At 36.7% G+C, this 25540-nt stretch overlaps 2 long non-coding RNA genes across 13 annotated transcripts in view; one reads left to right on the top strand and one right to left on the bottom strand.

The window, feature by feature from the left end:
• The window catches only part of LOC146767043 (uncharacterized), a 144925-nt gene that overhangs the window by 100556 nt on the left and 18829 nt on the right, over positions 1-25540 (bottom strand). The window contains exon 2 of one of the 3 annotated variants that reach the window (XR_014956299.1): positions 1688-1837. The exons of 1 other annotated variant lie outside the window; for it this stretch is intronic. This is a non-coding gene — a long non-coding RNA (uncharacterized LOC146767043). Of the gene's footprint in view, positions 1-1687; positions 19966-25540 lie in introns of those variants that run through there. One more of the 3 variants, XR_014956298.1, reaches the window with a different exon arrangement.
• The window catches only part of LOC146767044 (uncharacterized), a 258666-nt gene that overhangs the window by 223092 nt on the left and 10034 nt on the right, over positions 1-25540 (top strand). For all 10 annotated transcript variants that reach the window (XR_014956289.1, XR_014956293.1, XR_014956291.1 and 7 more), the window contains one exon: positions 20579-20629. This is a non-coding gene — a long non-coding RNA (uncharacterized LOC146767044). The remainder of the gene's footprint in view (positions 1-20578; positions 20630-25540) is intronic.

Here is a 25540-nt window from a genome sequence, read left to right as displayed (position 1 = left end):
GATCTTTAAGTCAGATGATCTTTACTAAGATGATCTTTACTATTTATGTTATTTGGAATAGATGTGAAATTACACCAAGTAGGTTTGTATTTATAAGTGATTTTTAACAATTTATTAATGATTCTGGATGGCTAACTGAATATATCTTAAACCAGATGCTGCTGAGCTCTTTGTTCAGAAAGGAATACCTAAATTCACAGCTGATTTTTCAAAACTTAACCTAGTTCTTGCTGTAAGAGTTTGATATTAGCCTATATGCACACCTTTGTGTGACTTTTAGGAGATTGTGTTGGAGACTACTCATAACTATCCTGCCTTTTTTCTTTCTTGAAATCCATGCTACTAGTAAAAGAAAACAATTGAAACTCATACTGAAATTGTTTGTGCTCATGATGTAGGGAAATTAATTAATCTTTATATCTTTCAAGCACCTCTTGTGATATTGAGAAATGCATAAAAGTGCATAAACTTCTGTGTATTTTTCTTTTAAGCTGTTTAATATATGTTTAAGAATTACTAATTTTAACAAGTTCAACTTAATCATTCATCAGGAAATAGAAAATGAAAGAGCTCTCATTCCCAGAATAAAGGGGTAGAGAAGGAGCACACACAACAGTGAACTTCATTTTAGTTTTTGCACCTAGAAAACTGCAAGTTTAATATATCATTTAGCAGAGGTTAATGCTAACTGTCATTGTAATGAACTGATGAATCAATGATTAATATAGTCAGTGTTTGCAAATTAAATTCCATGGAAAAATGCAAATAAACTGAAGGGCTTCTTAAGTTGGTCAAATTTGATTTTCTCATTAGGAAATAAAAAAAAAAACACCAAAAAAACCAAAACAAAAAAAAAAAACAAACCCAAAAAACAAACAAACAAAGAAACAAAAAAAAAACACCAAAAAAACAACCAAACCAGAATAAGTTGGAAGTGGGCTTCTGACTACGTTTCAGTACTGTCCAACTTTTCTCCCTTTTTTATTACAAGTTCAAAAAATAAGTGCAATACAATTTAGCCCAATCTACTTCATATTTTTTAAGCAAAACAGTATGTTCAAAAAAGTAAATAAAACTAAATTTTCTTTCATTGATATACCAGTGAGATTCCATCTCTTAGTTAATTCATATGGTAGACAGGTTTATAACTGCTAAATTAGCATCATGTATTACAACAATTATTTCAAAAAATCTTACAGAAATGTGCAGTAAATTTAGGTGCTTTCTAAAGCTGTATTCAAAGGTTCTCACTCCTTATCAGATATTCAATAAATCCTGTGTTGCAATAGTGAGTGCTTACATCATGCCAGAGACTGTTTAATTGTTCAATTTGGATAGTAAATGCCAGGTGAACATTGATTTTAATTTTTTATGGTTTTATTCATTATAGCTTTTAGTCCTTTTTTTTTTTTTTTTTTTTTTTTTTACTGAAGGTATTTCATATACTAGACAAACCTAGATTACTAATACTGACAAACTACATCTAAGCCTGACGGTTCTGGTCCTGTTCTCAAGGAAAATATAGTAAAATTTGTTGCTCAGTTACATAAACTACAACATCTATATCAATATTTTATGACTTAGAATATTAAGTAGTTAGTCTGCATAATTTTATAATCTTTATGAGTAAAATATAGGAGGGAATTAGTCATGCTAAGTCATGGTGGACACTGCAGAAAATAATTACCTGTAGCCCCTGATGCTTGATGAGAGTTCCATGGTGCAGTGCTGTAAGATCCACCATGCTTGTAATCCCAGCCTGCAAGTGTCCCTGAATCCTTAAAGTGCAGCAAGCAGAGTCTTCAGTCAGGGTGATCTCATAGCCTGAGTTTCCTGCCTGGAGCGTAGGTCACAGACATAATCTAGGTGGGCTTTCACAATGATTAAAAACATAAAGAAACATCAAACTAGCTAATAGTACTGGGCTGTTTCAGAGGCTGTTTTCACAACTGGCAGCTAGTGGGTCTGGTACAGTATATCTCTGTGAGAAGAAATCTTCATTCCTTCTTGCACTTTCTTAACTCATGCAGAGTTAAGAACATCTACATGTCTTCTGAGGGCATGTTTGTCACTACTAGGTGAGAGAGATGTAGCACAGTGTATGCCTTTTCTTCCTCATTTTGGCTTCCTTCTCTACTGCAAAGTAATAGGTCCAACTTTCTTGTATGCTAAAATAATTATTATCTCAGCTACGCCACAGGCTTCGTGTGTGTGACCAGCAGGTTTTCCTTTTGTTGCTCTATTGAAATTAAATGCAACAGTTTGCTTTGTTCAGAATATTTTCTGTATGGCTTTGCTTGTTCTTTGTTTTCATCACTTCCTACTAGAAGTTTTGGCCGTGAAGCCTAAATAAGGGCACTACCACCTCAGTGAGATTCTGGCAAGCACAGCAGGAACCACAGCACAGCAGCTAATTGTGCCTTCTCAATCAGTGCCAGTGTTACTCAAGAATCCGTTTAAACTGATGTTCTCTTTCTTTCCCTTTGAAAGGAAGAAAAGGTCTCCCCTCACCTGGAAATCCTCAGTCACCACAGAAATAGCTTGCATGCCCTAGAGATTGGGAGCATGGGACATACAGGGGCTGCTTTCATGCACAGAGTGAGGCTCCCAGGCACAGATATGGGGAGCTCTTCGATGGCAGGGATGAATTTCTCCCTTTAACTGATCTTATAAACTTTCACTCAAGGAAAGAAAACATAAGGAGGGATATATTAAATATTATATTTCTGTCAAAGGCCTGATCTAAGGACCAGTGGAATCAGTGGGAATCTTTCCAATAATTCTTGTATGTTTTGAATCATACTATAAATGCTTTCAGCCGGGAATGTGACTCAGATCCTACAGATGATCCAGGGTCAGCAAGACAACTTGCTTCAGTGAAAAATTATGTGAGGGCCTAGAACACTTTGATGTCCTTCTCATTAACTTCTACTCCACAAAGACAAACCTTTTTGCCTTATGAATGGCATGAGAAAAATATTACACCGGAGAATAAGGATTGAGAGGATAGAATTTAAACAGATTTGTTTTCCTGTCATGAATTACTGTATTGTTCTGGCTGTGCATGATCCAGACTTCAGTGTGCAGCTGTCACTGAGAACCTTTCCCTGTCCATTCTCCTTAGTTAGTTATGATGCTTTTTACAGTCTTAGAACTTATCAGTCCTGAGTGTGTACTTGGGCTACACTCTGTAATACAATTTACTCTTTCAGCCACTATATTTCTGTATGGGAAACAGCAATGAATGAACATGAAACTGTCTATTAGGTGGGATCAAAAGCACTGTGCATCATCAGGAAATAAGGTAAGAATGAAATGAAAACATTTCTTAGGGGCAGATAAAATGGCTTACAGAGGTTTCGCACACTAATCCACTCAACCAGCACTGTGCCTACTGGCATGTCTGCAGTGTAGTTTGATAGGTTAAAGTAACAAGAACACTGATACGTATTTCTATCATTATTTAGGTTACTTTTATTGTTTTACCTCAGGAACAATTCTTAATCCCTCTGATTCTGAATACAATATAATAAAGCATAACTTAACTTCTGCTGGGAAAATGCCTGCCCTGATACCTATAAAATCTCATACATTAATGTTACCATATATTTCTAAGGCAAATATAAGCAAAATAATCCATTAGTATTCAAAGAGGGAAATGTAATTAGAAATAAAAATGTAAGATAATTACATCTACCTTCCCAGAAAGAGATTTACATTAAAGAATAAGATGAAAATGTTTGCTCTTAAAGATTTTTACTAGGTAATTTCTAACAGGGCAGATGTCTCCTCTTCTTGTCTCACACAGCTGTCCCAAACCAAGTAAGGGCTATATTTATCATCAATTCTGAATTTCTGAATTTATGTTGTCATTCAGAGTTCTTCTAAGATAAAATACATCATCATTTACTCTATTAGAAAATAAATGTATGGATGTATTATGGAATTTGCATTCCATTACCTTGGTTTGCATGCCATAAAACATTTATTACACCCTTGGGCTACAGTCTTAATAATGACTGGGTGAAATGCACTAATGTGGTCTTGGCCTTGCTATAGAACAGAAGATTAATGCTCTTTGATGTCACCTAGCTAATAGTTGTGCTCGCCAATTTGTCCCTTCAAAAGACATTATAGTCCCACAGACAATCCCTGTAAGACTAAAGCTAGCAAAAAATGTTCAAACTAAACCACAAGCTGAAGCGCAGTTAACCAAATAAGCATTACATTGGATTTTCATCTCTAAAAATAAATGTATGCTAGCATCTTTCAGTAAAGGAAGAAAGCTCTTCCATGTTTTAGTTCATCCTCTCCTTTTCTGATTATACCCTGCTGACATCAAGTTTTAAAAAAGCCATCAATATTTTGTTATGTTTTCTGGCAGTTAAAAAATAACATTTTAATTAAGCTCTGTAAAGGCATATATCAGTACTTTGTGCAGTCCCAAGCCTCTCAGGATCTTCTCATGTAATAAATTTCACTGCCTATAATAAATTTTTGCCTACCTGCTCCTCTTTAGAGAGAGGAAGAACTTGTTCCTTTAACCTTAAGAGGTAACTGTGAGATTTTTAATTTTTTTTACACAATGCATTGCTAATGTTTATGTACCTTATAAAGAACCCCAATACACTTAATGCAATTAAACCAGCCTATCATACCAGCAAAATTTGCAGTCTTGTCAATCCTAATGAATTAGGCTGTGGATCAATATTTGGATGACAAACACTGGGGGAAAACTGTAAAAAGGAGCCTTGTGCACCTCCCTGAGCCCCTGTCCCAGTAGTTGGGGGGATGTCTGTGTGCAGCCTGTATCCACCTTCTGATGCTCCTAAACTGAGAAAGAGCTAGCCCAGTCCACAACTGATGTACGTCAGCATTGTTGTTTTGAAAGCAGCGCACTGACAATGACTTGCACCAGCTGACTATTTTGACAAGACTGTATTATTTGTCACACTTCTGTGTTCCAGTCTGGAGATGTATCACTATGCCCATCTGAATTTTCCAAGTAGTTTTAACACAGGATTTTTCTCCTGCTGCAATTTCATATTTTTACTAAAATGGTTTTGGAATGTCCTTTCCACCTGAAAACTCTCTGCTGGTGTTACCACTGGAAATCATTGTGCTTCTGGGGGGAAGGAAGCCTGTATCTGTTTGAAGCAGAGCTGTTTGTAATCATGGAATGTAAAGCACTAGATATATAATCAGCATATGCTATATTAAAATCCTTTCAAAGCTCTAGATGTTGACTGACAGGCTATCCAACAGCATGCTTATATAGCAAAAAAATTTTAAAAAGCAGAAATACTAGACCAGTGGTCATAAGGCAGTCCTTTGCAAGCAGCTGTGATTAACATAGCAAATGAGCCAAAGTGAGCATCTTTTTCTTTTTTTTTTTCATATGGCAAGAGAAAGCACAGTCTGTTTTTAAAATCCCAGTGCACAGGGTATAGAGCAACACAGAGAGGAAACTAAGACTCTACAGTAAATTTTGATAAATAGACTCTAAAAAAAGAGTGAGAAATTGATGTTTGTTGAATAACAGATGGAAGATGTCTCTTTATAAGGAAAGTACAGCCCTGCCAACCTAACACTTGTCCTGAAAATGAGATGCCAAGGAAATAATACAGATTATAATTTTTTTTCCAGCACCTATTCTGAAGCAAAAAGTTTTATAACTACATGGCAGGTCTTATGTTTTTGTTTGTGTACATCATACATATGGATATATGGCTATAGAATATCATTGGACACATGAATGGATATATGGAATAATTGGATATATGATTATGGAAAATCAAGTGTTAGTAGGAGGATCAGTACATTTATTTATATTATTAGTTTTAAAGGAATGCCTTTACAAATCTCCAAAGATCTGTGGAGAACTTCAGTCATTATGTGTGAATAAGCATTTCTGTTCTAAACTTGTATGTTTTGTGTTACAAAGGTACTACTTTCAAATCTCAAAGACTGAGGTAAAATATAATAGGATGAGCCATATATGTTTGGAGACCTAATATGGGGATTAATACAATGTTTAATTAAACAGTAGGGAAGTTTAATATTTAAATGCCAAGGATTTTTAGTTACCGGTGTAGAACCACTTTCCTCTCTCCTTTCCAAAGTGCCAAATCACCTGTAATAATCACAAGACATTTGGACTGCAGTGTTAGAAAAGCCTCCACCAGTACTGGTGCGCAGGTCTGTGCAGTACCATAGCACATTTATTTCAAAGCCAATTTCAAGCAAATTGCAAGTGCCACTTCTTCTGCCTGATTGGATTTGTGATTTAAGTATCTCATTTAAGTCCTAGTTAAACCTGCATCTCCTCCACTTGAGCTCTGGTCAACTCAGGCTCTGGTGTCTTTTTGTTTGGAAGCTGCTGAGCTGTCTCTGCCTGCCTGCCAGATAACTGTTGTAGGGATAAGATATTCCACTTCCAGTTACAAAGTAGTCTTCATGTTTCCATCCCATACAAGCAGCATATCTCTCTTGGCAACTGTATTTATGAAGGCTTCTGGCCGTGTTTCTATTTTCCGGTTTGGCTGGCAGGCGGATCAGAAATTCTGCTGGTGTGGACTATGCCTAGCAATGCCTGGTTGTAGAGCCCAAAACACAGAGACCAGGCCTGTTCTCCTCCTCTCTGCAAACCTTTCCTGGCCAGGTATGACTGCTGTTTGTGTGAGCTTGCCATATCACACTGTAATGCTGTGGCTCAGATTCACCAAACATCTGCCCCATGAGAAGCTGATAATTGCTTTCATCCCAGAGCTTGCTGTGTAACACACATTATCACTGTCAACCTTGACTCCTCTCTCACCTTGCAGACATGCCTTTCATAAACAGTGAAATATCTCTACAATACCAAGTTTAACCATGAAAACACTACCAGATCTTGAATCAAGCTCAAGATCTTAAGATCAAGAAGATCTTAAGATCAAGAAGTGCCAGAACAGAAAACAGAATGTTGCTTAGTAGCTCCTACCTCCTTAGGACTTCTGTATACTTCTCTAGAGGAGTTTTCACTAGGACCTGTTTCTCTAAATCAGAAAAGAGAGCATCTAAAATGTTCTTACCTTCTTCCCCACCACCCAAAACTGTATGTTAGGGTTAGTCCTTACAGTTATTTTTATAAGAGTCTTGATACTCAGTAAAAACAATACTTGTTTACCTCTTAAATTTTGCATTCACTGTATGGTCACAGAGTCTACTTCAAAACTATCACTGAATTTTCTGTTTCAACTTTCTATTTTTTTTTTTTTCAGTTTTGCACACAGAATTTAGAGTAAAAAGAAAAAAGGTAGAATTTTCCAAGATGTTCATGTTGAGAGATCTACAGTCTTGACTTCCCTCCATCTTTGATATTTTACAAAAAGGATCTAAATTTCAAAGTAAAACTCCAGTCAATACCAAGTACAGTTTGAATTGGCCAGTGTTTCATGTTGATCACTTGTAGCTTAAGGAATAACACAGCTGGTGACTCCCTGTAAAGTCTTAAAGTGACTTGTTCAGCATCATAAAAAAAATTAATTGGCGGAAGAAAGATAAGCTTCAGTTCCTAACAGTGGTGTTCAGTGGTGTTAGCCATAACTGCTTTTTTCACGTTTTAACTACAGTAAGAGATGAAGTAAGAATCTTACCCACACCATTGACTGCACTGACCTGGGCACAGCACCAGTCTGTGCTCTGAGTAGTTTAGCAGTTTTATGGCATAAATAGGAGCTTCATGATGTACATGACAAAGGAACCAAAATAAGGCTATGTGGCTAGTTTGGTTCTTGTTGCCTAAATCTTGACTGACACACAGAACTATTAAAATATGACTTTACTCTTCCACACTGAAAGCAAGCAATATTTAAAGCATAACTTCTAGCTTATTTTAAAAGGATTTTAGATTATTAGATTTATGCACAGACATCTAGCATTTAAATTGTCAAGTGGTTGCCAAAGAAGGGCTATTGACTCTCTCTGTATTAGTAGTTAGAAAGGAATTAGACACAAACTTCCTTTAAGAGTTCCACAGACAGCTGCTGACAGGAGAAGAGATTGAGATCCAGTATTAGGCTTAGTTTCCAGGATGTGGACTGCAGGAATAAGCTCCTCTGCCCCTATGAAACTAGCCTCTTGGGCATGCCTTTATACCCCTGCTCCTTCCCCAGTTCAATCTCCTCTGTCTTCCATCTGCCATTCTGAGCCCAGAGCAGCTGCAGAGAAATAATTTTTTATTATTTGTGCTTGGGTCAGAAGCAGGTATCAGTGCTGATAGGCTGGGTAGCTCCTCTGGCCCAGGAGGCATGAAGAGGGTGTGGGATAGAGTTATCCTTTGCTCAGTGATCGGAAACCAAACCAAGTGGCTGTTCTGGAAACGTGCACTTCATAATCCTGGTTTGCTTATGTCCCAGAACTGAAAAACAGTATGTCCACTCTAATTGCAGGGTCTGATATGATGAACAAGGATGGCACAGTAAAGCTTTGAAACTTAGATTCCTACATCTTTTGTATAGAGTCTGCTGCTATTTCTTAGACAGCTTTGAAGTACCTAGTCTTAAAATCCTTTCATTTCCACTTTCCCACTATGGTGCTACTGGACTGTAGCATTTAAAATCTCTTCCTTTTGCTTGAGCAACTGCATGATTTTGGTAAATAATTGTTAAAAAAACCCCTCATGTTTTATTAAAAAGACTTTTAATTTCACTTATATACTGCCATATTTAACATCTGAAGTGTTTTAACTGCTAAATCAGTTATTCAAAATTTTTTAAAAATGCATTTATATTACAGGATTTATTGTATCCTAGAATAAGGGCATGGTCTACATGAGAAAACAACTCATGTGTAGCTTGAAAACAGGAAATTCTGACAGAAGTATAGCTTACTCAACTTTTTCTACTTTGGCTGTCTCAAGGAAAGTATTACAGCTCTTATGGCATCACTCAATATAGAAATAGTAGTCTGTTACATATTCATAGCCAGTAATGATCCTCTATGATCAATAACCTTGCTTTTCAGTGCAAGTGCTGACTTGGCCACAGCCCAGTATGTTAATAGCAGCACCACAGTTTAAACTGGGGGAGGAAAATCTGTTTGTTCAGTACCTGTGTTTGCCTTTAGTTTAGTGGCCGTCGAGTTCAAGGAGCCTTCTTCATGTTGAAAAAGTCAAAAATGGGTTAATTAAACCAGGACAAACCATTTGTATGGCTGTTTTCTACTAATAAATTCCTAGATACTGGAATTACTGCTGGCAGGTTAGTGTGCATCTTGCTTGCAGACATGTAGTTAGCCCCCTTTTCCATGTGGTAGGTGACTTTATGTGTACTTTGCAGATCATAATGTAAAAATTTAACAGGTAGGTTCTGAGAAAGTGGGAGTGTTTTTAGGAGAAATATATATCAAAGTTCTTGGGTGTTTTTTAATTCTTCTGAACAGAATTTGGAGATACCTGTCAGTTACCTTTTTTCTAAAGACAGATAGCAGTTACCCAGTATGGTTGTAAAAAAAGCAATGGCTCATTAACCAAGTTTTCAGCACTTTTCTATAGAATTATAAGACATGGGTTACCTCTAGCAGGTGTTCAGGATATATATTCAAAAATCCACCTTCTGCAATGGGTAACAGCTGGTACAGCTGCCTTATATCACTCTTGTGGTAAGCCTGACAGAAATCAAACTCAGGAATTGAAGAAGAGGGATTTTGCTGCAATGCACAAGTGCATGGAGTTCATTTAATTATTTCAGAAAGCCATGTATGCTTTGCTCATTTCAGACCAAAATGCATAATGGTTATGCCTTTCAAATGCTTTTTGTACAATTAATTAAAGATGTTCTTGTCTTGCCTGGGTAGCTGGTACGAATGGTATGGTTGATCTTTGCTGAGGCAATTCTTTTCCTTCCAATAAATCTTAAAGAATGTTATGGGATGACTTTTTTAGTGGGCCCTTTGTTATAGGAAACTCTACAGGATGGTGTTCTGTGCAGCTCTTTTATTTGTTATGTATGCAAGAACATTTGAGACTATAAGTGGATTTACTAATGTGCAGGTGGCACCCAGCTGTCTTTCTCTCCTATCACACTGGAAGGTTTAAGCTCTTCATTCTTGTAGAACCAGACTGCTTGGAGGCTAAAAGGCAAGTTGGACCAACCTCAGTTGAGATAAAGTGGAATTTGGTGTGGGTGGGGGAATGTTCCTGATGATGATTGCTGACAGGGCAAATGCTGTCTGTTTTAAAGAAGTATGACCACATTTTTATTTTCATCTGGCAAAGCCAGTATGTTATTCTGACTTTCTGTACCTCTTTCAGTATTATCAACTTCCTTGCCCAGGACACTGAAAGAAATTTAGCACACTGATACCTCAAACCACCATCTGTGATAGTCTGTGATCTCATGGCAGGCTTTTCATTCTATTCTAAAGTCTTGCAGAAAAGAGCATAATTTTTCATAGTGGCTATAATTTTCTAAATTATCTAGATGAAAAAGGAAACCTAAATGAAAAGTAAATCCATCACCTAAATGAAAATTAAAATATTTTGAATGTATAAGACCTTAGTGAGCTCCTTGCATATGGTAGTGAGGAAGGCTGAAAACTGCTGGAAGTATGAATAATCATTGTTAAATATATCTCAGTTCTCAAACTGACTCTTATTTGGGATATGTAGTCAATTTTGAGCAAATAAAACTCAGACTTAACCTCTACTGTAGTTTGTGAAGAGCTATTAATTCAGAAAAGCTAGCATGCTCATATGCTTTTATTGGTGCAAGCATATATAGAGCTATAAGCAATGTGTTTATATAGATTAGAAATCAAGAAAAGAATTGCTAGAGTTCAAGGAAAAGCATGACAGGACAAGAAGCCCTTTTCCTGGCTGGCACATTCCTCTATTGCAAATAATCAGCTGATGATATGTGCAACAAAGAAAAAATCACTGCATGAAAAACTGCAGCCTCCCCCAGTTATTGCTTTCCTCACACTTCCTGCCAGAACAAGGGAATAGAAAGCTTTCAATTTGATGTTGATGTTATTTCCTTGAATGGTTTTCTTAAAGTGCTGAACATACAGCTTGTTTGCTGGCAACCTTTGGATTTACGAGTTGCCAGTCCTGGAGACGTTACTGTTTGTCATGCATTTTCCTCCTGATTTCCCTTCTTTATCCTCCTGCTTTCAAACCTTTTTAAAGTCTTTGCACTGCTGATACTCGCTCTGATGCTAACTGGTAGTAATAGAGTGCTGTGCAGCACTGTAGCTTCCCTGGATAATGCTGACCGCAGACTTAGCAGCGTGTGCCAGCTCAGCACATCTTGATAACTCATAATCCCTAGCATAGGTTTTTATAGTTTGTCTGGTCTACTGTAAATCTCTAATTCACTGTCATCGACAGAGCTCTTGACCTGATTCATAGGCACCAGGAATTAAGCTCCTGTCACACTGTGTTAGAAGATGACGCTATTTATGCTGTGATATTATACAAATAGAAATAGTTGCTCTTGAATATATTGGATCATAGAACAGTATCAAAGGTCATGTTGTTATTTTGAATCTTAATTAAGCAAAGAAACTAAAAAGTAGGAGGAAAATAAAAGAATCTAAAAAAATAACAAAACTCAAACCTGTGTACTAGCCAGCACATTGAAGTAGAGGTGGGTTATTTGATCTTTTCTACTAACACATCTGAAATTTGGGATAATCTTGTATGTAATGAGAAAAATATGCACATTGCTAAAAAGAAGTAGTTCTGTGGAGTTTTTTCCACCTCTGTCTTACTGTGAATATATAAGTTAGTCTTCAGTCCTGTCACAGTTTACATTAGTTCTCAGCTACAGAAAGATTCTGTCCCTCTAAGGAAAAAGGACCTTGAAAGTGTTAAAAGAAAGAAATTCAATCAAATCACTTTTGACATTTTGATGCAGCAGAGATTACATAGGTTGTGCTGTAAAAAGGAACCTGGTCCAATTCTGTCTAGTTCATCATTAAAGATCAATTTGTCTAGTAATGAGAACCCTGGACAGGGTACCAAAATATCAGAATTTTATTCTATATCAGGTTCTGGCTTTTCATGTGACTTTTGTCCTAAGGCTGCAGTTCCTTGTGCTTTTGATTTTTACTGCATAATTTCTAAATCTGGCCCATTCATAGTGTAAGGTCCCAGCAGACTGCTCAGTGCAACTGGCTAGGGGAATCTCTGATTGCAGGTGGAGGAGCAGGATGCTGTAATAAAGTGAACTTGATCTCTGGTGGGTCTAAATAAAATAGAATGATAAAAACACTTTTAAAAATACTTTAAAATGCATCACTTAACTTTTATTTGGTCATTCCAAGCATTTTTCCTTTGTTACCTCAACAAATGTAGATGTTTTCAATGGAGAAAGTAAAGTGGTTTAGATTGTTATATATGATCTAATAAGAAATAATTTCATGGAGATTTATTTTGTATGTTTACTCATCAGATTTACCAGCATGGAATAATTTGATAATTAGTAGATTCCTTGATTTTATAAGGCTAACTATACATTTCTTGGTATACAAACAAGATCAATGAAAGAAGCCTTGTTTGAGTGAGTACAAGTTTCTTTTTGAAAGTTATACTGATTCCTAATTTGCATTTTCTCATAAATGGTGAGGGAACTGTTCTTCCAGCTGCATTTTCCTGAAAAAATATGTCCGACTGACCCACTTAACACAAGAACATTTAAATGCTCAGAAATGTATTAATATTTCAGACATTTCCCAGTCCCCCTAACTTGAGCAGCTTCATGATCAAATTTTCAAATTGTAAAAATCTGAAGCGAAACAATATGCGAAATTGCTAAGTTATCACAGAGGAACAGAATAGTATTGTATTTGTAAGTGAGGAGATTATACAAAGACCTGTTACACCACTTCTGCTGCAGGTAAGTCTTGTCTGTATCAGTAGCTGTCATCTGACAGCTGGTTTGTGAAGCAAGTTAGTTATTCTGGTTCACATGCAGAGGAGCTGGCAGAGAAGAGAGCAAATGCCTCACAATACATCCATCCTACATACATGAGGCAAGCTCAGTGCATTAGTAAGGGCTGAATGGGCCCACACCAGCTCCTTGGAGTACTTGTTCCCTTTTGCTGGTGATAGAAGGGCACTGGCACACAGAATAGTGAGCCCTGTATCTGCCCCTGTCTATTGTGTTGTCAGTCTGGGCTTTCAGTTGCTGCAGCTTCTTTCAGTCCCTGCAGCTTCTTTCAGTCATATTAAGTTCACTTGAGAAGGTTTGTTTTGTCTCTTGAATTGAGGAGATACATATTGTCATTAAAATTACTTTATTGAAAATTTGTCCCCATTTGACCTCATAGCCATATTTTTCCTCTAGTGGTGTCAAGAAATTTGTCATAGATATGGCCTGATAATATCTACAAAATTGAAACACTTAAGAGCATAATTCAGTATTCTAATTCAGTGACTTCTCTGTGGTGTTATACATATGATCTACAGCACTTCTATCTATATCTCTAAGGCACATTGGTACCAATTGATGGTGCTAAGGAGACACAGAAGGAAAGACAGCCATTTCTCTGGTATGCATTTCTTCTAGCCTTGGGATCCAGCAAACCTCTGTGTGAACTCTCTACAGCTTGACTGCACTGATCAGAAAAGAGAAAAGATCAAGCATCTCCCCAGCCCCAAGCCATGCTGAATTTCCTACAGGTTGCCTATTCCAGGGCACTCAGGAATAATATAACTGCTGCAAGGCTACCCTTGCCTGGATCTTGGAATAGCCATAGGTATTGTTTCATGGTAGCAAAATCCCTCAGATTGGGTGCCTCCAGCTGGGGCAAATGCAGTATTTCTAACATACCTTCACAGGTGGGTAAATCTCAGTTTCTCTCGAAATCTACTGATACTCTGTCTCAACTTGGGTCTTTTGAGTCCCTTGCAGGAATAACCAGCCCATTAGGACGGTGGGGAACAATCATCTAGAGAGATTGTAGCCTGTTGTACCCACAATTGCTAAACCATTTTAGCTATATCATATACAACTGTTAGATTGATAGATGCCGATTTCTTCAACAGAAAAATCCTGTGGACTACTTGTTAGCTTGATGCATGTCAGCTGGTTAAGTGCTAAAGCTCTGTCACTACTTTAGCAACGTCATTGCATGTCTTATCTTTATTGTAGAAACAAATTAATGAAAATTATATAGATTAAAGCAGGATAATCAGATCTAGTTCTCTTCTATACTAGAGAAGGTGTCCAACAATGATATTTTCCAAATTCCAATGTATTTTCTTGTGCTATATAATTTGTTGTTTCAGTGCACTGTCACTTGAAATTAATTGCAACTAATTAAAAGTGATCCAGTTAGGACAATTGGACAATAGTGCCCTGGAGATTGCTTCATTCTCAGAGGTTTTAGTGACTTTCTGCTGTACTGGTTCAAGTCTTCAGAAGGGTGCTATACATCATAATGTCATTTTACATTGTTATTTCTCTGAAAGCAACAATTTAAAAGAGTCTCCAGTGAACCTTGAGCAGCTTTGCACTAAAAAGAAAAATGTTACTGTTCAAGATCTGTAAAATATAAAATATAGATTCAAAGAAATCACTTGACATGAATAGTAGTATTAAATTTGTGCCATTATTTGCATGTAATATATAATGTTGTAGTAAAAGGCTAACAAAGCATTTAGGCTGCTCCAGGGCTCATTGATTTTTCTGCACCTTTGTTCAAACTAGGTCAAAACCAATGTTGGTCTTATTTTATCACACATATAATACTCTTGTTTTGGTTTAGATTACCCTAACCAAGCAGCTGCCTAATGTGACCTAAACTTCGGAATACACAGAGGCACTATTTTTTAGTAACTTGGGTGAACTGAGGGCTTAATGGAATAAGACTTGCTTTCATGTTAGGGTGAAGGCCTGTCATTTAAAGAATTATGAAAATGAACTTTGTAACCAGTGTTAACACAGTTAAACAGCTCATTTGATATTCTGCCTCACCACTATAAACAGGAACATGGAGCCTACTAAAATTAGATTTTGTCCCAAGTCCCAAAGCAACAAATTTTCCTGCCTGTGTGACCCATACTTAGAAAACGTTATTCTGTGAAGAAACAGAGATGCAAAATTTGGATCAGAATGGTTCTCAAAGAGGAAAAACACAAGCTAGGGGCTATTTTTAGACAATGATGAGGCTTTCAAACAAACCGTATATTGTCATGACATTTCACATAATTTCTCCACTGTGAAACGAGTTCTGTCATAGAAACCAGCCCATTTGTTATAGTGTGTGATCCTTCCTCCCACTACAGCACATCTGGAATATCATCTCCTCTCAACATATTTTGTTTTTCTTAATTCATCTGATTTCTGAACAGGACCATCAGTCAGTCTTTGACTAGGTTTGATTCAACACTGTTATTTCATTTCTACACAGTCATAATAGCACAAAAATCAATGAGTTGTACTGACATACAAATGGAGTAATGTATTGGCAGATCAGACCTATTGAATCTATTTTGCTCACAAGACCATTAAAATTGGTTTTCAAAAAAAATTTCAGCAGTGAGATAAGCAGTTTCATGCATAAAATCCATCCTGTGTTCTAATACTTGTGCTCATATTAATGGGAAAATGAGTGGATTCTTCATTTTCTTATCAAGGAAAGTTATGGTCAAAAATGTGTGTATTTTTTGGTACATCTGTAATCTCTATCTCTTCTACAGACTGGGAACTGATTACCTATATTAATGGATAAACCACAGAACAGAAAAAACAGAGACAAGATCCGCTACGTTCAGCTGAGTTTTATGTCCAACTTTGCTGGAATTAGGAATTTATCCTAGGAATCTCCTTTTAGTTATTCCAACTCAGCCACACTAACCAGCATACAAAAGTACACACTTCCTTGTAAGCATGGCATTATTATCTTCTTCATTATGTTAACACAAACCTCTCAGCATTTCTCTTGTACAATCCAAATATCCTCTTGCTAAATGCAAAGTAAGATTAAGCAGACTTGCAGTATGTTCTGTGCATGCTGAAATTAAGGCTTTGGCAGGCATTAAGAGAGAGGGTTCCAGAGAGAATCAGTAGGAATGTTTTGTCCATCAAGATATTTGAACTAGACAATAAAAGCACTCCAGGCAGTTGTAAGTTATAACCACTAGAAGATACCAAAAAAACCTGCAGTCTCAGAGATAACTGAATCCAAGACAATGCATTTCAGTTGGAAGATAATTCATGTCACTGCTGCTGCAGTTGGTCTTTAAAAAAGTAATTTTTCTCTATTCAAGGCAGAGAAGAAAATCACTAAAACACAAGAATGACTGGGTGAAATTTAAAGAAGGCTCCCATGCATTAGCCTTTATTTTGTTGGTAGACAGATATGTTTTTCTCAGAGTGCTGGTAACTGATCTCAGAGTTAAAGGGGGAATGAGTACTCTCTCTGCTTTTCTCTCCCCCTGTCCTCCTTGTCCACTACTCCCCTCCCCCTTTCTTTCTTCCCCCACTCCTCTCTTTCTCTCTGTAAGTTTTGAACACAACTCAGGCTGTGGTCTGACATTCACTGCAGAAATTGCTTTACTAGCTTAAGACAAAACTCCCACTGGCTTAACCTCTTCCCTTGCCAAAGGTTGTTGGCCCAGAGCACTGCCAAGATAAGTGGATTACTTCAAGAAATCTTCTATGGTAGGTTGAACTGCCTTGGCAGACTTTGCAATGAAGTGGGTGAGGATCCCTCATCTGCCCCATTTTTCTGGCTTTGCAGGATGCTGTGAGAGCACCATAAAAGTAGCACTCCAGCAAGGATTCAGCTGTGAATCCTTGAATGCATCTACTGAAGATGCATTCAAGGGAAATGTAAGTGTAGTTTGTGCTAGATCTTCTTTACTATGGTCTCTTTGTGACACCGTTTTTCCATACCCCTCCTGAAAGGACAGGTCAGGATCTCCTTGATTTTAACTCACTCTCTCTGGCTGCTTCTGGTGGAAGAGGCTGTGGGGTGAAAAACTGACAGATTAAATCTCCCAGACCCATCTCCCATTTACTGAACTTAAGGGGTGTTTAGTTGACTAAAGGTAGTATGGCTTGATTTGTATTAAAGGACTCTCTTACGGTATTTCAGAACTGCTTAGATAGTCACTAAAATAATTTAACAAAATTACATATACTATATATTCCAGTGTAAAGACAGACACACAGGGAGAGTGGATAGTTAACATGCATGAGATAATTCTGTAACTTTTATTAATAAAAATAATACAAAATGGTATCACAAAGTTCTGTTCTTTCAACTTCTCAGTGTAAACTTTCTGGGTTTGTATTCTGGCAAACCAGTAAACAGAAATCTGGTTTTTGCAAACATTTTAAGGGCTCTATTCCATGGTCTACAACACCTGGTGTATCTCAGCTCTTGGCATAATTTAAACAAACAGGCCATGTAACACATCTCTCTCTCAGTCAAATAAAGCAGACTTGGTGTGCTGCCAATTCTGCTCTCATTTATTTGCTAACCCTGGATTTTATTTATTCCCTGAATCATCAAACACATTGCAGAGACTGACAGGAGCAGACAATATTACATCTAATAGCTGTATAATAACATAAATAAAATCTGGTAAATCAGGTACATTATTTGCCTGGTTTTAACTGCCCCACTTAATTTTGTGGACTTGAACCAGAAGTATAGTAGATGAAAAAGATTTTTGCACTGAGCAAAGCTAGAAAGAATATAGCCATTAGATACTGATGCCCTGTTATTTACATTAATGTTAAAAGTGCCTTTAATTAAAAAATACACCTGGATGTAATGCAAAATTTCCTGCAAAATTTGCTCATTATTGTCTATGGCAATCTCTTCTGACTTTTGGGACTCAAGGATCACCCCAGTACTCCCTAGCTGTGGATACACAGCTATGTGAGGATCTGTGAAATGCTGGAATGCTTTCCAGTGTTGAGTAACAGTTACTCAGTTACTCAGATGATTTCTGTGGCCAGAAGGAGAAAACAATCAAGAGGGAAAGAAGGGATGAAAACAATGTTTTGAAGTTATGAAGTGTGAGGGAGATCACTCTCCATTCCCACAGGGGCAAAGGGTTCATAGTCAACAGACTGTTGTGTGGATTAGGTCTGAAGAACAAGTGTGTAGGTGACAAAGCCTTGTGTTTGTTTGGGCTTCTGTTTTAATGAAATTTGTCTAGCAGAAGTCTAGCTCAACTTTACTTCAGATTGATTTCCTCTATGGAGTTGATTTAAACCACCACGAGGTGAAGAATGGGAACTGGCAGGTCAGTTACATGTTACTTCTAAAGATTACTATTGAAAAGAGGAGTTAAAATTTTTGCATCTGTAGTATGCTGTTGAAATACCTTTCTAAAAACTGATTCCAAGAATGGTCTTCAAGAGCAGCATGCATATAATGAATGGAAATTGATGGCCTGAAGACTTTTGTGTACAGTTTCTGACTATAAAGTTCACCAAACACTTTCTTCTGTTTATTAGTTGGCCATTCCTGCTAGGTTAGCATGAAAAGAGAAAGCTCTGCAGTACTTTGGGTTGTGCCTTGACCATGTAACTGGAAAAGTAAATGGTTTCCCTATGATCAGAGTTGGAATCTGTGCCAAAATGACCGAGCTCCACTCAAAAACTGCTTTTCATGAGTCACTTTGTGGCAATGCTTGTTAAGAAATGGCAAAATACCAGGAGTAAAATGATCAGCACACCTCAGGCTGCTAATAATAGCAAAATGAGCTTTCCCTACTGTGAAACTGGCTCCTCTCTAGAGTCTTCACACTTACATGAGCTTCCTATGCAAGAGTAAGTCAGAATCAGGGCATGATTTATTTTTCTTTTAAAAAAATGTATTTCAAGATCCCAGTGTATCTGCTACCCTAAAACTTAAAGAAGTGCTTAACTTTTCAGTTTGTTAATGAGTCCCAATGTTCTTTAGCATGTGTCTCTTAGAGAAATAATGTCTGCAATATTTTGCATTTGAAGAATGAATGGCAAGGCATGGTTACAGAGGCTGGAATTCAAGAATCATTGTTCTCACTACTAAAACCATGAAACACTGTCCTGACTGTTCCAGGTCCAGCTCTGGACACCCCTCTGTCTCCTAAACCCATCACAATATATTAATTTGTACTGCAGCTACTCATGCATTGTGCAATACATTCTTTATTACTCTGTTCTACTCATGCATTGTGCTCAAAAGACAGAAATTTTTTTTCCCCGCTTTTCTAAAAAAGCAGCAGAGGTCTGCGAGTCCTGTCAGATTTGAATCTAGTACATGCTAGAGAAAACAAGTATTTCTCTTCTTCAGTGCAGCAGTTTGTTCTCCAGAATTTTAATAGTTCTACTGAAGAGGAGAGTTTACCCCTTTATTTCTGAGGATTTCATTCCTTCCTCTATTATGTGGGCTGGGCACAGAACATGGCCCTAAGTATTCTTCATGTGATTTATTCTACATTGACAACCACTTAAGTGGAGGCAAAGTTAGACCCAAAAGGCACAAAGTGATGAAAGCTGGAACTGAAAAATAACATGACAGTCAAAATTGCTGAGTTTCACACAGCCCCTGCTCTAACAGTGTTAGAAAACTTGGTCAAAAAGAATCCCAAAGAGCCCTTTGGAAACCCAATCCCATGACTCATATGATCTCCTTGAAGGCTTTTTTCTATCCCTCTGCAAAATTACATTGAGTAAAGCCTGATGATTATGCTACTTGCTGCAATTTGAAGCTTTTAGTCAAAATGTTTTCTATTTACAACAGAACTTCTTTAACCAAAGTTGAACACACTGGCATCTGCAAGTCAGACTGAGCTGGTCTTGGTTGGGTTGTAGGCTAGATCTTTCCACAGAGGCGGAATGCCTCCATGGTAGGAGATGGGAAGGGATACGAAGGAGATGCCCTACCTCACAAGGAACTTTACGATTAATTAATACTGGTGACTCAGGCATTGTTTCCCAAGGACTCCCAAGAGCTGAGATGGCACTTAATGAATCAACACTCTTGTGTTTGCCTAGTTCACTAGATTGTTTGAAAGTCTGACAAGCCAAAGCCACTGCATTACCTGCTGCAGGTGAAGCCAGGAGGAAGTAATTCTGGTCACTATTTATATTGTGGTTGTTCAAAAGTAAACAGGAACAGAGGACTATCCTTTCCCTCCCAGCAGTCACTCTGTGTTGATTCACAAAGGCCAGATGCTATCTGATCTTCCCACTGGGATTCAGTTAAGAATGCAGAGCTTCAATACTCAAGTTCCCTCTGAGTATTGCATAAAACTGAAAATTAACTGAGCTGCTAAAGGAGCATGCATCACACATAGAAATATTTTTTTATAAAGGTTTTTTTGTTTTGATGATTGCTTTTTGGAATGTACATATAAGTTCAAAAGTGTTTTTAAGATAGCTATGGCTAATCCATTGAAGCCAACCAGTCTTTTCAAGTTTGTGTGTTCAAGACCCTTTTAAAATCCAAACAATTCAAAAAAGTGTTTCCAAAGTTTTCCAACTCCACTGTCAACAGCTAAGAAATGGACCAACATGCTTTCATAATCTTGTATGTGTATGAAGATGCAATAATAAACTGGTTTTTTTTTTTCCCTCTGGCATAGGAAATGGCATTCAGAAGGAAGTTAAAAAAGGAGGACAACAAAGGAGCACAGGTAGGTCTTTTCCAAGTGATTTTTCTAAAATGAAAAAATCAAAATTAACTAACCTTATGGCAAAAGTTGACTTAGACTACAAAAATCTGAGATTTCTTCTATCTTCTTGTCTTCACTAAGCCTTAAACTAACTGTAAGTGTCCCTATGCTTGCATGATTTATCTCTGACGGTGTTGTAGGAGACAGAAGACTTTGAAAGGAGACTTTAAAGTCAATAGTGCAATAATAAATTTTTTGTCATTTTATAATACTGCTTTAACAAAGGACATAGTTTATTTACTCTTCAGTCTGGATTTCTCACAACATGAGAAAATTAAAGCTGATTATATAATGAAGTCCATGTTTTTGTCGCTGTTCAGTTTGTGGATGAGAAATGAAAGGGGCTAACTTTTCTTGCTGATGAGCTACATGTATTTTGTCTGTTTATATATGGTGAGTATAAGAAAGTGTTTTCTTATTTCCTTTGATTAAAGTTTGCAGATCTGGTACTGCTCCCCTTCCTACCATTCATAATAACCTCCGTCTCTCTAAATTAGAAGCTGTACAGTTAGCTGGGATGAAAATGAAGGTGTCATCTACAAAGTTAGGGTTTTCATCTATCTGACCCAAACAGTGGCAATGTGGATTACTCATCAAGAAAAGCTGGTTTGAAGGAAATATGTGAATCCTAAAGCAGGCACCAGTCTGTTACTGCATGGGTGCAAAAACATACTATAAAATATACATGCCAAATGCTAAAAGGAAAAGCAGCTGTCAGGAGTTCTTTGCTGTCTTCATAAGGTCTCTATTGCCTTGGTAATTCTCTTGAACTAATGCTGCCACACCACTAAATATGTATTTGAGGCATATTACACTGAGGGGGGTGGAGGCTATCACTGTATTAATGGTGCTCCAAATTGAGCTCTGTATATCTAGCTTATGCTAATTCCCATGGCTTCTTAGTGCTTTTTGTGTTGTTTTATAAGAATATAAATCTTTCATATATTCTAACTAATGCTTCAACCTGGATCTTTTACATTGACTTTTCAAAGTATTCTACATTTCAACTTATTTTGTGCTAGTTAATGAGCAAGCAATGATTTTTGTATTACTACTTACTGCAAACCTGAGACAAATTCAAATACTGGAGAGAAATTTGGGACCTAAATGTCCAGCACTGCATATTCCACCAACATTTTCACCAGTGCATCATGGTAGTAAAATGCTAACTTCATTGTATGGTACTTTGAATGGCCTTCAGAGCACATTTACATGCAGGAAAATGCAGCCTTTTTTATCAGTCAGTGTTGGGTAGCCCACATCTTCTAATCGGCTTTATTATTCTCAACTATTTAACAGTAATCTCTTTGGTAATCAATTGTGCATTTCTTCAGGTAATAGTATTGGCTTATAATTGGCAATGTTACTAGCATTAAAACTTTGTTCTGCAGTTTGTTGCTTAATAGATTGACTTAAGTTGCACTGAACTTAAACCAGGAAAAAACACATATACATAAAAATTAGGATGTTTTCTTTCACTTTTTTTTTTCTTATGGGTTTTTAGAGCAGGTTTTTACCTTGTCTGCTTTCAAATAAATGCCTATAAAGTAGAGTTTATTTTGGACGATTGATTATTATAATCATGTTCCTGCAACTGAAATACAATATTTTAAGTTGTGACTTCTTCCAAGCAACAAAATAATTTTTATATCTTCACACGGTTTATCATTTTGAAACTAAACCACTTATGGTATAATTTCAATGTGTAGCTCTTTAAACTGAAAGGATATTATCAAGATTTATTAAAAAACAAGCATATCTTCCTATTATAGCTGTGTTTTAAAAATTAAACAAATGGATTAACAAGTTCTCTGTAATTATATCATTAGTTAATGGTATTTTAGATACAGTCTGATAAAAAATACTTAAGATTATGTGATATTTTAGACTCACTATGTGAGTCTTACTGCTAAATATCTCCTACAAAGTTTTCAAGGAAGATTTTTTTCATATATTTATTAAACTGGAAGGACCAAATACTAGGAATAAAAATAATACCTTTTTTTACTCTTAATTATCTGCTAGTCCCATGGGACTGTCCTTATCCTATTAATGGTGATCCTAATCCATACTCCTGAAATGCACCTAATTGAGCTATTAGAGGCACCCTTGCTGTCTTTTGCTCACTTCCATGAAATGGGCAAAAGTATGAAGGTTTTGTTCCTTCATTTCTTGCAGATTAAAGTGAGACAATCCATTCCTTTTCTTTTCAGAACATAATTATTTTTGGTTGTGACATCTCTTCCTAGGACTTGGTCTACACAGCTCTGTCAGGACTATTTTTTATTCTACATTCATTGCACCATAGCTGTGCAGGCAAAATTTCTACTTTATATGCACTTACACCACCAGGAGTATATGTTGCCAGTTTTTCTTGTACTACTTGAGAAACAGGTTTGTTTCTTTTGCTTACCTAAACCATACCCCTTAAAATACAGATTGCTTTCATTTTGGCTTTTCTAGTAAACCTCTGAAGGGCAGACATGTCTGGGAGGTACCAGGACACAGTTCTGGAGGAGTATTAGCTAAATGACACCATGCTCTCACTAGGGTATGCAATAGCACAAAAGTCCTGTAAGAAAGATGGGAGTTTTTGTTCCTCCTCATCAGTGATTCTTTTAGTCCTCTAACCATGTTCACTGATAAGCACCACAGATATCTGAAGCTTGTCAAAGATTAAGTAATTAGTTAGGTAGAGCTTCAAGTATGGGAGCAGTGAGAGTAAAAAGGACAGTGGCAGAAAAGGGAAGGTCTTCACAACCTCAACATTAAAAATACACCATAGATGGAAAAAACTGCTTCTTAAGGATTCTTGGTAAGTAATGTGACAATCTAAGTCATAAAATCTTTAAAAGCTATTTAAAGGTCAGTGGATTCCAGTAAATTTGACATTAGTGCTTTGAGGTTTTGAAATTAATGCACTTATTGAAATATTTTATTGCCCCTTTTTTTTCTAGTCAAGAGATAAAGTAGAATTTTGTGGTCTACTTCTTCAAGCTGCCATTATGTCAATCAAAAATATCAAAAATATGTCTAGTGAATAAATTATTTTGGCAACTAAATGAAATGCTTTTATGGTTAGTTTAGTGTTTTCCTAAAACCCCGGAACAGTCCAGGAAGCATTCTGCCTTCTCTCTTAACCAGACTTACTGATTGCTACACATCAGCCACAGGCAGTCTCTAATATTGCTTTTGCTTTGCCCTAATAACCTTACTAAGATGCATCTTAACCCACGTTGGCCTAAAAAATAATGCAGGGGGCAGTGGTTGCTTTTAAAATTATTTCCGTAACCATTTCCCTGGTGCAAGATAAACACATATTAAATAACATGACATTAATAATTGCATAAAAGGGATGTTAAAAAAATAGTTTCAGGAAAGAGAATAGACCATTAATTAATTACTACATTAGTGAAGTAGCTTGGGCAATAGGTGAGATGTTTGTACTAAGTTGATAAATGCTGTGCCAGTAAATCACTTGCATATATCTTCTTTTCTAGCCATAGTTCAGAGTCCTTTAGATCTCCAAAGGTTGTAGATAATTTTTGCACCCACTCAGTCAATGACTGGCAATGCGGCATGGAGCCGCAGTCATTCATTCTGTCAGTCAGCAGCCCTTGATAATGTGCCTGTCAATATAATTCAGTGCCTGTTCAAGGAAAGTGACACTTTGAATAGTGGACACTTTTCAAAAGCATTCATATAGGGTCAGTTCCATGATAAATAAATATATTTTGTGTTTGGAACAAATAGGCAGTAAGCAGGAGCTGAAATCAGAGGAAAAATACACCACCAGTCTGCAGGATATATTAAACTGCAATGAATCTTTGGGTTTTTTGATGCTGTATTAATGATGGGATAATAGATAATAACATCTTCAGGATCCTACGTGGCTTGATTGAGCTCTGATCCATGACCAGGGGCCCTATGCGCTGGTACACTACAAATGAGATATTAAAATAATTGTATCAATAATTCTTTAAACCCTATTAAAAAGAGTGAATATTTTCATTGCTGAATGAAAAACACAGGCAGAACTCTTTAATTACCACTAACTGTGTTAAAGTATTTATATGGCATACAGTGTTTAGTTTCTATTAATACAGGCTGAGAATGTGAGGAAGAAATATGTGATAGTGACAGGATTTTTAATGGTACCTCACCTTAAATGCATTTTAAAATATGTAAATCAATAAAAAAATTATTTGTAATAGCAGACTAAGAGTGCTGGTTAGCCTTACTGCTGAATGAAATGTATGCTACAAACCCTATTACCATACATCGTGGGAGCTGTAGTTAGGATTAATCTGTCAAAAGGGATGGTTTAGTGTTGATGAATATGACATGTGACCATTAATGATGTTGATTTTATCTCCTGAGATTAGCATGATTTACTTCGGATGGATAATAATGTCATTTGCTTGATGCAGTAGATCTGTTTACGAGCTGATTAAATTGTAAGGCCTTGCTTCATTTCATGCTATTTGGTTTACAGCTTCATTACTGCAATCACAAAAGCTGTGGAAATGTCCCACATCCCATGTCACAATAAATCATTGTTTAAGATTGCAGCTATGTATTTTAGCATTTCTGTTTTGCATGGACCATGCATTCCTTAACAAATATGTGATTGGGAATACATTAACAAGATATTCTGGAGCATACTGCTGCAGAAATGTAGAAAATAAGCCTGAATCTTTTAATTGAGATTAAGGAAGCACTTGAGTAATTAGCTGTAACAAATTACCTTATTATTTAGACAGTGAAGTAAACGTTTTTGTTGCAAGGATGATTATCATAAATCTGGAGAAAAGTGACAGTCAAACAACCATAAAGGAAACTTGTAAGCAAACTACATTTTCTGCCTATTAC

Source organism: Lonchura striata, chromosome 6, assembly GCF_050655825.1.
Source record: "Lonchura striata isolate lonStrDom1 chromosome 6, ASM5065582v1, whole genome shotgun sequence".
Classification (NCBI taxonomy): Eukaryota; Metazoa; Chordata; class Aves; order Passeriformes; family Estrildidae; genus Lonchura; species Lonchura striata.
The sequence above is the reverse complement of the archived record's forward strand: the minus strand, read 5'-3'. Positions and strand labels throughout refer to the sequence as shown.